Here is a 14,442-nt window from a genome sequence, read left to right as displayed (position 1 = left end):
TCTGGAAGTATCTCATGGAAACAGCCATGAGACCAGAATCAGACTCAGGTCGGGGAACCCCTCTGTACATCAGGCTGATTCAGTGAGAAGTGTGTTTCCTGTTGCTACTATGTCCAACTCCCGTGCTGGTGGACCCACTCTCCCAGACCCTGTGGTGGGGCCCAGTCGGGAGATATGCATGGGACTAAGTCTTCCTTCAGGTCCAGGAAACTGGATATTCCCTCCACCAACTCGGCCCCAGGGGAAGTAGCTCGTTCTCAGGCCCAGAGGCCTGAGAAGAAGACCCATAAATAGTGGAATACAATGGTTTCAGGCAAAGAACTGTCGGTATCGCAATCTCTTGACACCTCACAAGACCCTCCTGCACAGGGAAAGACTTCAGTGCCCGTACCAGTGAGCGGAGGGGGAAGGGAGAGTGCCCTCTGCACCAAGACATCTCTTGCTGTATCCAGAGTAGTCTCCTTCATCAGGTCCCTCCACTTCCAGGGAACTCCTATTCCTGCCACAGGATATGGCTACAATATGGGGTTTATCACCCCTCTCAAATGTTATACACCTCTCCATGTCTAATGGTATACCATTGGAACTGGAGTCCGCCTGTTCCAACAAATCAGAGCTTGGAGAAGAACTGCCTCTATGTACCATCGTGGAGACTGGCAAGCCCATACGAACAATTTATTTCTCACCCTCTCCAGCAGGGCCGACCTTAAGGAAAATGGCACTGTGGCAAACTTGTATTTTGGTGCCCTGGGCCCCTGTGGGCATGGCTCTTCATTCCCTTCCCCCCACATCCCTAAGAGGGCATGGGGGAACACTGGAGGGTGAGCAGTGTCTGTGTCTCACCTCTCCACCTCCACGACCACCACCCAGTTACTCTGCCAGGAGGAAGCAAGGAGAAATCTGGGTGGCCCCCCCATGCAGCACTCCTTGCCAGCTGAGATCAGTTTCTGACACAACACTGGCAATGCATACTTCTGTGCCCCTTGACCACTGGCATCCCTGGGCGGTTGACCAGGTGGCCTACCGCTAAAGGCCAGCCCTGCTCTCTGGAGCCACTGGTAGCCATGCGATAGGAACCTCCATGACCACCTGTTGATCCTACCTGTTGCCCCTAGAACCCCAATATTGCAGTATCCTCCTTTGGAGCCCGCCTAGACCACGAGGGAGTCGCCACTTCCCCACTATCTCCTGAGGGACCCATCAAGTATGCCCACGGAGCCGATAGCGGAGGAAGAATTTTATATCCCAGTTCCAGCAGTCCCACCAGAGTCTGCTACATTCCTATCCTCATTGCTTGACAAAGCTGTTACTGTGTCATTCCCCCTCCCCACCAGAAGACTTTGGACAATTTCGAGATCTTTCATGGAGAGTTGCAGGGGAACTACAAATCCCATTGGAAGAAATCCAAAACTCCCAGTATAAGCTTCTGGACATTCTTCATATTGGAGCCAGCCAGGACCGCATGGCACACCCCGCTATATGTACCACCACACCAAAGGAGCAGACAGACACTACTACGTCGTGGCCAAAGGTTCGGCATTCCTGTTCTCCCAGCTCTGAAGTCACTAGAGGTTCAGGCTGCTGCAGAGATGGCTAAGCAATAACACTCTTTATCTACACCTGCAGATAAGGAAGAGAAGCATGTAGATCTACTGAGGAGAAAAGTCTTCTCTTCCTTCAGTTTATAATTTAGGATCGCCAATTATCAAGCACTGTTGGCTAAACATGACTTCCTGAATTACACTAAATCCAAAGAATTTGCTAATAGTCACCCATAGCAAGACCTTGCCTGCTTTGAGGCCCTTGTCGAGTAAGGGAAACTAATAGCCAGAACTGCCCTCTTATCCACAGTGGCAGTGTCTTTTTCTAGCTACAGTCATCCTGATGCAAAGAGTCTTGGCTTCATGCTTCTGGTTTTCCTAGAGACTTCCAGAACACCTCTGAGGAACTCCTTTTGATGAATCCCAACTCTTCAACCAGAAGACGTATGAGTCTTTGCATATGCTAAAAGACTCCAGGGCTACTCTTCGCTCATTGAGCATTTACAAACCTGCCCTGAAACTGAATTTCCACTGCCCTAGGTACAGGTGTCCACACTTTTATCAATAGTGACCCGAAGAACCTCCACACAAGCGCCAAAGGTTTTGCTTCCCTGGGTTCCTTCCTCTTAGGCTTCAACATCTCAAACCCAAACACAAGCTAAGAGGTTTTGATGCAAGCTCAAGAACTGCCAGCTACTGATCCTAACACCTCCCAATCCTTCGACTCCATTTGGGAGTGGTTTAGCATACTTCCTCCACACTTGGAGTGTGATAACTGGCACATGGATGCTGAATGTCATCCTCCATGGCTATACAATTGAGTTTGTAATGCTACCTCATCCAAGACCATCCTCCCTGTCCCCATTCAGGGACCACTTTCAAGACAGTATTTTCCCCCAAGAAGTGATTCTTTATTACGCTAAGAAGCAATAGATCTGTGGAATATCAAGGAACAGGCTTCTATCCGATTTACTTCCTACTACCCCAGAAGAAAGGCAGTTGGAGACCAAGCCTAGACTTCCATCTCCTCGATCACTTCATCCACAAACTCAAGTTTTGCATGGTCACACTGGTAATCATAATTCCATGCTTAGAAAAAGGCATGTGGTTCATAGGCTCTCGATATGAAGGATGCTTACTTCCATGTCAATATTCATTCCATCTACAGAAGTTTTCTCAGATTTACAATGGGCCACGGTATTTCCAATACAGCTTACTACCCTTTGGGATAGCTACCACTCCAAGTCTTCACCAAAGTATTTTTCCATAGTAATGGCTCACATCAGGCATTATGGTCTCCTTATTTTTCCGTACCTTGATGACTGGCTCCTAGCCAACAGGTCCAACCAGGAAGCCCACACCTCAATCTCTGTTACTCAGCCTTCTTTCTTCACTGGGAGTCAGCGTCAACACTGAGAAATTGATCCTTCACTGCACATAGTCATTGGACTTCATCATCGGGGCTACCCTAAACTCATCATGGCATGGGCATACCTGCCCACAGACAAATTTCAGGCAATGAATTTCATCATAGTTCACATCACAAATCACCATTGTGTACCAGCCAAGACTTGTTTTTCTCTACTTGGCCATGTGGCCTGATGCACGTCCGTGACCACCTTCGTGAGATTTCACCTTCATTGCCTTCATACATGGCTACATTCTGTGTGCTCACTGAGCTGTCACTCCATGAACCTTATGCTGTTGGCCCTAGCCAAGGGACATGGACATCTTGAGAATTCAGCATGCACATCAATATCCTGGAATGTCAAGCAGTAAAGAAGGTGTGCAAATTCTTTCTTCCACTCATTCTGTCTCTTCGTATCTTGATCACGTCAGACAACAGCACCACTGTCTTCCACGTCAGCAAAGAAGGAGGAACAAATTCAGAAGCAGAAGTGGTCAATCTCTGGAACTGGTGCACTAACAATCAGATCACCCTACTCTTAGCCTATATTCAGAGGATGTAGAATACACTCGGCAGACAATTTGCAATCAGCCACGAATAGGAACTTCCTTACAAAGTACTACACGCCATTATCGCAAAATGAGACCCCAACCAGAGATCTCTTCGCTTTTCAGACAAAGAGCAAGTGCACCATGATTCCTACAGGGGGAGTCCTTGTAACCACTCCCAGGGTGATGCTCTCCTTCTCTCCTGATCATATGAACTCAATTACACCTTCCTTCCACTCCCACCTCTATCTCAGGTGCTACACAAAAACTAATGAGACAAGGCAATGGTCTGATGGCCCCCTTCTGGCCCAGACGGTACTGGTTCCCCATCTCTTGAACATGTCATTCCAACTTCCAATTACCATCCTGAACTTCCCCAATCTTCTGACCCAATGCAGTGGCAGAATCAAACATCCCAATCCATGACCACTCCACCTCAGAGCATGGTATTTCAGTTGGCATCAACCATAGAACAGGCATGTTCCTCGGCAGTACAAGACTTTCAAACAGTAGGAAAGATTCCACTGGACAATGTTACTAGGCTAAGTGAAAATGCTTTTCATCTTGGGCACAACACAAAGGTGTTATATCAGATGATGGGGAGATACAGTCTCTTTTAAAGACCTCGGGTCTCCCCCTCACCACTTTGGGAGTCTATATAATGGCAATTAGCATGCTCTATACTCTTACAGAGGGTTACTTTGTTTTTACATACCGGTTGACTGCTAGATTTTGGAAAGTCCTCCTAAGAACCTTCCCAACTCTCCAAACAATTGTGCCTCAATGGGACCAGAATCTGGTACTCTCAGTATTAACAAACCCTCCTTTGAACCAATGGTGTCTTGCTCCACATCCCTCCCCTCTAGAAAGGTTGTGTTCCTTGTTGCTGTCATTTCAGCAAGAAGAGTCATGAACTCGGAGCTATGATGGAGGTCTGCCATTTACAGTATTCCACCAGGATAAGGTCTCCTTACGCCTACACCCAAAATTTTTACTGACATTTCATATTAACCAATCCATTCACTTGCCTGTTTTCTTCCTTTAACCCCATATATCTGCAGAAAAACATGGATGTCGAGGGAATGGAATCTAACAAGCTTTGGCCTTTTACCTGCAGGGAACAAAAAAAAAAATCGGGAATTTCCCCCAAACTGTTTATCGCAGTAGCAGAGAGAATCAGGGGACAGCCTGTTTCTACCCAGGGAACCTCAATAATGGATTTCCAGCTGCATTAAACTCTGATACCAGCTGTCAAATCTACCACCTCCCTCTTCCCTGGGTATGGGCAACCTCCACAGAGCTCAAGCAATGACCACAGCATCCCTTCAGACACGTGCAGAGCAGCCTGATGGAGTTCTGTCCAACCGTTCACAACATACTATGCCTAGTTGAAGGACTCAGTAATGGATGCCTCTTTTGGCATGGTGGTTCTCTGTACGACCCTTCTGTCCTCATTCTTGCACTCTCCTCCCGCTTAGGTACTGCTTGTCAGTCACTCTCAGTGGAATATGATAGAGACTATCACCTGAAGAAGACGACGACGTTACTTACCGGTAACTGGAGATTTTTTGAGATGTGTGGTCCCCATCTGTATTCCACTTCCCGCCCTCCTTTCTCTCTGCTTCAGGTCTGTCAGAATCATGGTGGAGAAAGACCTGGAGATACGGTCGGTCTGCCCGGTCCTTTATTGCCTCTGACAGAATCACAAGGCAAATGAGGGTACGCCTGAATCAGTGAATGCTACTTTCAAATTCTCTGACTCTGGGCATATGGTGCAGTTGCCTAACCCACAGATAGGGACCACGCATCTCGAAGAACCTCCAGTTACAAGTAAGTAACCTCTTCAAATTCTGGAGTGTAGTGACATAAGGATGAAAAGTTGTTTAGAAAGCGTCAACCCTGTCTTGTTACCTGAAATACTGTACAATAACTTCACAATAAATAATAAAAACACACTATGAACAACATAAATACTCACCCTTGTTAAATCACTTGTTTCTGAACTCTTGCTTCCATAACATTCATAGAGATGTGCACTTCATTGAATAAACACACTCATTATAATTGTATTTAAAGTGAAAAGTTGAATGTGGTACTGGAACTTACATTCCCTACAACTGCAGCAGTGTGAATTCACTCACTTAACCAGACAGAACTGGTGTTGTAGTTCTTGCCCTGAGGGTCATGAACAGAAGAAACGGGTGAATATTGGGGAGTAAATGTGAATGAGGAACCTTGTTTATCTCTACTGATGGAATATATTTGCCCTCAGGTGTAGGTTCTAGTCCCAGCTCAAATGTTGACTTATATCTTAAATTAATTTTTAATCAAGTGTGTGGGTGTGTGTGTACACAAAGATAAATTTTGTTTTCCAGTTTATGCCCTCTGCTTGTGCACTGGAATTATAGGATGCTTTCTTAGATGGCCACTAAGGAAATGGTATAGTGTCTTCTGAGCGGGTTTTAGGGTATTTGGCAAAGCCCTTGCTTTTGAACACTTGAGGGTTAGCAACAAAGTCTCTAAATCTCCCTAAGGTTTCTGTGTGTTTCATAGATGCAGAGTTTTTCTAATCTGCTGGGGGGTGCTTGCCCCACCTCTTTCCGGCCGCTGTCCCATTTCCCCCCTTCCCCCAAGCATGCTGCGCCCTCGCTCCTCCCCCTTCTCCCCAAAAGTGGCTCCTGATGCCACGAAACAGCTGATCTGTGGTAAGCGCAGGGAGGGGCGGGGGGACGTGCTGATCGCGGCCTGCCGGTGGGCAGGAGGCACTGGGGGGGAGGGAGAGGCATTGATGGGGGGCTGCCGGTGGGTGCCCACCATTTTTTTTTCCCCCATGGGTGCTCTATCTCCAGAGCATTCATGGAGTTGGCACCTATGATCTGTTTTCCCTCCCAGGAATCTACTCTGTTAAATAACCTAATTTAAAGTTTTGCTTTATTTTATTGGCATTCTTTGTACAATTCAACCAAATTATAGTTCTGGGTTTTGTTCTGTTGTATTATGTACTTAATAAAATTCCTTCCCACATCCTCCCTCCAATACTTACAGAAATATGTGGGGTAAATGATGCTTATGCTCCCAATACTATGCAGAAATGGCTTGATTTTGGCTGTGGGCTGGGGAGCTTGATTCTAGATCTTTCCTACTCTGCCTCAGCTTTGACCATCTTTTTTCTTAAAAATTTAAAGAGGCAGAGTAGAAGTTGGATGTAAGGTCAAATCCTTTAGTGACAATCTATTAGAAGACATACGCTTTGTTTTGTGGGACAGGAGAGGGAGCATGGCCTATTTTGAATGTATGGAGATGACTGCAGTGTAAATCTTCTTAGGATTGCTCTCTGCCTATTGGGGTTTTTCACCAAAATGCTAAGGAGTGTACCCACCTGACAATCCTTTCCATGAAGGCCTTCTCCCTCCTTTAAAGTATTGGAAAAATAAAAATCTTCCTAATCTACGAAGACATCTCCCACTTTAGCCACCACAATTTACTAACATTTTGGGAGGGGAGTGGAGGGAATAATTCATTGGGATTGGGCACAATTTGCGATGTTTGCTTCTTTCTTTATCGGTAAACAAACTGTTACTATTTAAGTAGATATTCCCTGTGCAGAGAATGTGGAACACTACCAAAATGGGTGTTACCTTACATACCGATTTTAAAAAAAAAAGTGAGAATTTTAAATTTGTATAACAATGAGGAAGTGGTTCTGTGCTTCACGCCTACTTGTACAACTCTGCCAGTGCCACTCTGCCAATCTAATCTAAATTTACTGACCCAAAGCAGAACACTGCTCATACCACTATTCACTATCTCTGCGCTAGTGTTCTACTGCCATAATCATAAGCTTAAGAAACAGATTGACAGAACCGGAAGGGTACCCAGAAATCACCTACTACAGCACAGGCCCCACAAAGAAAATAACAGAACACGACGAGCCGTCACCTACAGCCCTCAGCTAAAACCAACCTCTCCAACGCATCATCAAGGATCTACAACCTATCCTGAAGGATGATTTCCCACTCTCTCAGACCTTGGGAGACAGGCCAGTCCTTGCTTACAGCAGCCCCCAGCCTGAAGCAAATACTCACCAGCAACTACACATCATGCAACAAAAACACTAACCCAGGAACCAATCATTGTAACAAACGTCATTGCCAACTCTGTCCGCATATCTATTCAAGGGACACCATCATAGGACTTAACCACATTAGCCACACCATCAGAGACTCATTCACCTGCACATCTACCAGTGTGATATGGTGCCAGCAATGCCCCTCTGTTGTGTACATTGGCCAAACTGGACAGTCTCTATGCAAAAGAATAAATTCACACAAATCAGACATCAAGAATTGTAACACTCAAAAACCAGTAGGAGAACACTTCATTCTCCCTGGACACTCAATAACAGACTTAAAATTGGCAATTCTTCAACAAAATAACTTCAAAAACAGACTCCAATGAGAAATTGCAGAACTGGAATTAGTTTGTAAACTGGTCAGCATCAAATTAGGCCTGAATAAAGACTGGGAGTGGATGGGTTACTCCAAAAAGTAATTTTCCCCTCTGCTGATACTCGCACCTTCTTGTCAACTGTTGCAAATGGGCAATGTCCACCTTGATTGCATTGGCCTTCTTAGCACTACAAAAGTAATTTCCCTCCTTTGATATTCACCCCTTCTTGTCAACTGTTGAGAATAGGCCATTTCCACCTTAATTGAATTAGCCTCATTAATGCTGACCCCCCACTTGGTAAGGCAACTCCAATTCTTTTCATGTGCTGTAATATTTATACTGTATTTTTCACTCCATGCATCTGATGAAGTGGGTTTTAGCCCATGAAAGCTTATGCCCAAATAAATTTGTTAGCCTCTAAGGTGCCACGAGGACTCCTCAGGTTGTTTTTTTCCTGATGGACTAACACGGCTACCACTCTGAAACCTATAATCATAAGACTGTCCTTCCTTTTTTTTTTTTTTTTTTTTTTTCCTGCAATCCCTTGCCGTATTCACTATACACCATCCAACTTCTTCAGTAAATAAGGCAGGAGTCCTACAACCAACATTCTTTCCTTACACAGCCCTGATTCATTCTCCCAGAATAGGTCCCTTTTTTACAGTGAATGAGGCTGAAGGAAAAAAATGTCTGATCATATAATTAGACTATCATAATTCATGTGCTCAATGGAGCTGAATTAAATTCTGACATTTTCTCATGTGAATGCTTGACTTTGTAACATTAAAAAATTACTTTAAAAGAGCACTAAACTAATTTTTTTTTAAACCCTGTGGTAGTAGGCTATCTTCCATGGGCCAATCACTAGAGGGAGAATGACACACTTTGAGTTTCACAGCTATTTACTGAAAGCAGAGAATTAAACGTTCAATTCCAGGTTCTGTAAGGGAGTGCGCTCTACCAGAGAGACTTGTCTGCCCTGTCTTGCAACTCTTGCCTGTCAGTCCCATTGTCTCCCCACACCACACCACTACTCCACTCAACCTCACTCTGACTCCTCCCTTCTTCTGCCCCTGCTTTCCTGCAACCCATTCTTCTCCCTTCTTCCCCCACACACCCCATTTCTCATCCTTCTGCATTCTAATGTGACTTCTTCCTAATCCTCCCTACTGCCTGGGCATCAGTAACAGGAACCTTGAGACCAGAGAAAAACTGTATCCGTATCCGTATCCCTTACCTCACTCTGGTGCCTGCCCCCCATTGCTGGGAGTAGAAATTGCAAGAAAAATCCTCCTGAGCCCTTCCTCACCAGGATGGTTTATGCTCAGTTGCTTTGTGGGGATGGTGCACTTGCAGTCTAATCAGTACATAATGGCTGTGAGGGGATGTAACCACCTTAGTGCAGATGGAATCTTTGGAGAATTTAGCTTCTGAACTCTTTTTTTTTTTTTTTTTAAAGGCTCCAAACTCCATGTCCAAACTGGGACCCCTTCTTTTGAGTCTTATAACTCAGACAAATTGGAGCAAATTTTCACAGGGCTGCAAAAGGCAAATTCTTGATCCTTGCACCACACACCATCACCATCAAATTGCAAGTTCCTACTTCAAAGCATGGGGGCTCTAGAGCTCTTCAGTGAAAAGTTTGTAAGGATTTTTTGAACATGGGCAAAGAATGTCAGTTTCCTAAACTTGTTCTTGGAAACAGCTGGAGCCATTTTCGATGGAACTTAAACTTTTTTTTTTTGCATGAGGCAGACTTCTGGCATGGAAAATTTCGGTCCAAACAACTGAATGTTTGGCAAAGCTGCATGTAACTGAAAACAGGGTCTTAACACAGAATTTTGGGACAACCTTAATTAAGGGGCCCCATCAACTCCTCATAATATAAAATACGCATGCTCATGTGTACACACAAGGACTTGTGGCTTTCACATCCTGTACTGTGTGCCTGGCAGAGTTTCCTTTGCAGGGAACGGGGCTCAATTTGTAAAGCTGATGGAAAAAAATATTTTTTTTCTAATCAGAGGACAGCTGTTAGTCAAGTATGCTTTGCTTTGGTATGCACTCTTTGGAGAAATCATGGTTGGAGAACTGGTCCTCATTGCTTAAATGGAGAAAACTAAAGAGAGTTGGGGGAATAGAATCGTAGAATATCAGGGTTGGAAGGGACCTCGGGAGGTCATCTAGTCCAACCCCCTGCTCAATAAATGGACCCTTTCTTCTTTCACCCACTTAGGAAGTTCTGCTTCACAAGACTCTGAAAGAAAGACCCCAAGTTTTGTCAGCAAATTGGCTGGAGTAGTAAAGGTGCCAATAGCAATTAGACTTTACAATTTTTTTAAAAAAAAATCCCCTTGTTATGCTGGATACTCCAAAAAGTGTGTTTTGAAAAGATAACTCATCTGGATGTGCAAAACATAAATGCAGCAATTGTAACTAGAAACAAGCATTTCTCTCTATTTACTATTCCCTTCTTGTGACAGAAAACAAAAATGATCCTTAAGAACAAAAGAACAGCCATACTGGGTTAGACCAAAGGTCCATCTAGCCCAGTATTCTGTCTTCCGACAGTGGCAAGTGCCAGGTGCCCCAGAGGGAATGAACGGAACAAGTAATTGAGTGGTCCATCCCCTGTTGCCCCTTCCCAGCTGCCCATCCTGGCTAATAGCCATTGATGGACCTTTCTTCTATGAATTTATCTTAAAAATTGTATTTAGCTAAATTTATAAAACATTCCCTCTTGCCTCTTAACATACTCTATTTAAATATAGCTCTTTACCAAATAAGAAATTGCAAAGGAAGGTAAATGCTTCGTAAGCTGTCTAATGTACTTTTCCTTTCAACAAACATTAACAATAATAAACGTGATGATTGGGCCCCCCTTTTCTGCTGCATTTACCATTCTCGTATCACTTTTGGTCCAAATGAAGCCTCCATGTCTGGCCCATTGATGTCTCATTGGTGATAAAGTGTGCAGATGAGCTCCCAGCAATAAGATTTGTCCCACTCAGTCCAGTGTCATATCTGCATGCATCCTCTCATGTAGGAGAACAAATCATGATGCAGTTCCTCTTGCTAGCCAAGACTTGTCAGTCCTTCTCTTGGCTCTGTTCTCTATGGTCCACTTATGATCTTTGAGAACAGCAAGCCATGTTATCATAAAAGCCAGCAGGAAAATCCCACATCATTAATCAGCCGCTTCCTGCAAGTACTCTTTGCTGCTGGGACTTCCCTTACTAGAGACACTGTCCCCTTTGGTACACTCTCTCCTCCTATCCCTGTGGCAGAGGACTTTCAGCATTGCAGGGTCACATAAGAATATTGTGCCACAAGAGGAGATGTAACCGGTGTGATGCTGTGTGCTCCTCTCATCTTCCTGACAAGTGATTGGCCCCTTGAGCCTGCTACAGGCTGGAGATGGTGCCCTACAGAGTGAATGGAATGATGTGGAAGCTACTGCTTTTTTGGAACCACCCCTCAGTCTTGGATGGATTCTGCTCCTCACTTCTGTTTTAATTGTTTTTCCTGTCTTTCTGTCTCCACATTTTTGGCACCCCCAAGGGAGATCTAGCATTAGAAGCTGCCAGTTAATTGAAGGATCAGGTGAGGATTATAAAGGGCTCAGGGAACTTGCCAACATTTAACTGAAGATTCAGTGTGTAACATTTTGTGACCCATCTGCCCCAAATTTTTATTCCATGCCAGCTGGGGTGTTCAGTCCTAAAAATGTGTGGGTTTTGTCCAGAACAGGCATGTGTTTGTGATAGAAGAGGGTGGATGATTGTCCAGATGAAGCAGCAGATACCCAGTTCCACACAGCCCAGCACACAAGTAGCAAACATAGCGCTAGCAAGTCAATCTCTCTCTGGTGGGCAGCATTTCAATTTGTGTTTGAGCAATGTAAACTGGTCACTGGTTGCTTCTGCACCTTTCTTGTTAACATGGTTCAAAGGCTTGTTTCTTTGGAATTATCAGTGGCCAGAGGGAGATATTCAAGTCATCCCGGGAGTTGCTCATCTGCCTCTTCTGAATATTATAGGATGGGATTTTTTTAACACTAGTGAGCCTACATTTGGATCCTCAAGGAAGTAGCTGAAGCCTTAAGCAAACTGGCCCTCTATGGTCTGCACTATGCTACAGTGTAAAGAAAGCTGGCTGCTCAAATTACTTCCATCTGAACTGAAGGTACAACTTTTTCCTGTACTTGAACTATATAGAGTAAAGCTTCACTATGGGTAGTTTTTAGCTTTAGAACAACTTTATTCCTTTTTCTCCTAGATTAGAGTTTTTGAAGAAGTTAATACATTTTGTTAATTAATGTTACCTTAAGAGGAATGGTATCTCTAGAGAGAGTATTTCATACCTTGGTTCATACATTCCTCTTCGCTATGCATAGCCTACTGCAAATCTTTTTCACTATTCCTCTATTGAAGCCCAAAACATCAAGCAAGTACTTGGAGAACAACTGGTATCAGCGTCATGAATGTTGCTGCCCGGTTGGTCTATTGGACTGATCTAAAACCAGTCCATCCAGATTGGTGGCAATGAAAAACAGAAATCTAAATTATAGGTAAGAACCATTTCCTTCATTAGTTATAAATGAGATGTTGATATCAGGTTTGTATGTAGCACATCGAATAGCTTTCTACAAAGCATTAAAGAGAAGCTCTGAAATAGATTCATAGATACTAAGGTCAGAAGGGACCATTCTGATCATCTAGTCCGACCTCCTGCACAGCGCAGGCCACAGAATCTCACCCACCCACTCCTACGAAAAACCTCACCTATGTCTGAGCTATTGAAGTCCTTAAATCATGGTTTAAAGACTTCAAGGAGCAGAGAAGCCTCCCTCAAGTCAACCATGCCCCATGCTACAGAGGAAGGTGAAAAACCTCCAGGGCCTCTCCAATCTGCCCTGGAGGAAAATTCCTTCCCGACCCCAAATATGGCGATCAGCTAAACCCTGAGCATATGGGCAAGATTCACCAGCCAGATACTACAGAAAATTCTATCCTGGGTAACTCAGATCCCATCCATCTAATATCCCATCTCAGGGGATTAGTCCCATTTACCCTGAATATTTAAAGATCAATTACTTACCAAAATCCCATTATCCCATCATACCATCTCCTCCATAAACTTATCAAGTAGAATCTTAAAACCAGATAGATCTTTTGCCCCCACTGCTTCCCTTGGAAGGCTATTCCAAAACTTCACTCCTCTGATGGTTAGAAACCTTCATCTGATTTCAAGTCTAAACTTCCTGGTGGCCAGTTTATACCCATTTGTTCTTGTGTCCACGTTGGTGCTGAGCTGAAATAATTCCTCTCCCTCTCCTGTATTTATCCCTCTAATATATTTATAGAGAGCAATCCTATCTCCCCTCAACCTTCTTTTAGTTAGGCTAAACAGGCCAAGCTCCTTAAGTCTCCTTTCATAAGACAAGTTTTCCATTCCTCGGATCATCCTAATAGCCCTTCTCTGTACCTGCTCCAGTTTGAATTCATCCTTTTTAAACATGAGAGACCAGAACTGCACACAGTATTCTAGGTGAGGTCTCACCAGTGCCTTGTATAATGGTACTAAAATACTAAGAATTACTCTGCTAGAATGTAATTGATTAACTAGTATCTAAATCATAATCACAGATTTTTGTCCCCTCTCAAGTTAAGTATATAATTGTTTTTTTGGCATATACAGCAGCATTGTATACAGATATGCTCACTCCAAACACAAACTAAAATCTGACAACTCAGTAATAGTGGGGGGGGTTTTCAAAATATCTTTTGAATACCAATGTGTTCTGAGAATTATTGCTTAATTATATAGCATGAGGCTTGCAAATAACAATATACAGGTTAAATATTCACAAGATATTTAGACATGGCTTTATATATATATAGTAATAAGTAATGTTGAAATCCATTTTTTTCAATTTAACATATAGTAAGTGCTGAGTTCACAGATGGGCATTTAGGACATCAAGTCTATGCATATGTATGTCTGCTTCATGAAGTACGTATCTTGCCATGTGGTGTCTAAGATGAATGTCTCATGTACTGTCCAATATGGGGTGCTGTAATTACCTCAGGGTCAGAGGTCTCTTGGGGATATGGCATTTCATTAACCAGCTAATATACATACAAGGCAAACTGTTTTAAATGTGATTGCCCTCTTTAAATACAAACCTCTTACTTTGAGCTCTCCAGCTTGCAAGTGCTTTGTTTAATTTATTGCCAACTGAATCTACCCTTTTTAAATATAGCAATCTCTCTTCTTTGATCATAACAAAACCTACAATAAGCTGTCAAAATGATAAAGCACCACTGCTAGAGATTCTTCCCGACACCACACTTGCTCATGATAGGAATGGGGGGAGAGGACCCTATTCCAAAAAATAATCAACCTGTTTGATCCAAATCCATTGCACAGCTGAGGTCCTTTGCCTTTTCTTTCTGTGCTGAAGTCTGCCTCCCTAGGGTGCAGCATGACACTT

The sequence above is a fragment of the Dermochelys coriacea genome, chromosome 5, assembly GCF_009764565.3.
Source record: "Dermochelys coriacea isolate rDerCor1 chromosome 5, rDerCor1.pri.v4, whole genome shotgun sequence".
NCBI lineage: Eukaryota > Metazoa > Chordata > Testudines > Dermochelyidae > Dermochelys > Dermochelys coriacea.
The sequence above is the reverse complement of the archived record's forward strand: the minus strand, read 5'-3'. Positions refer to the sequence as shown.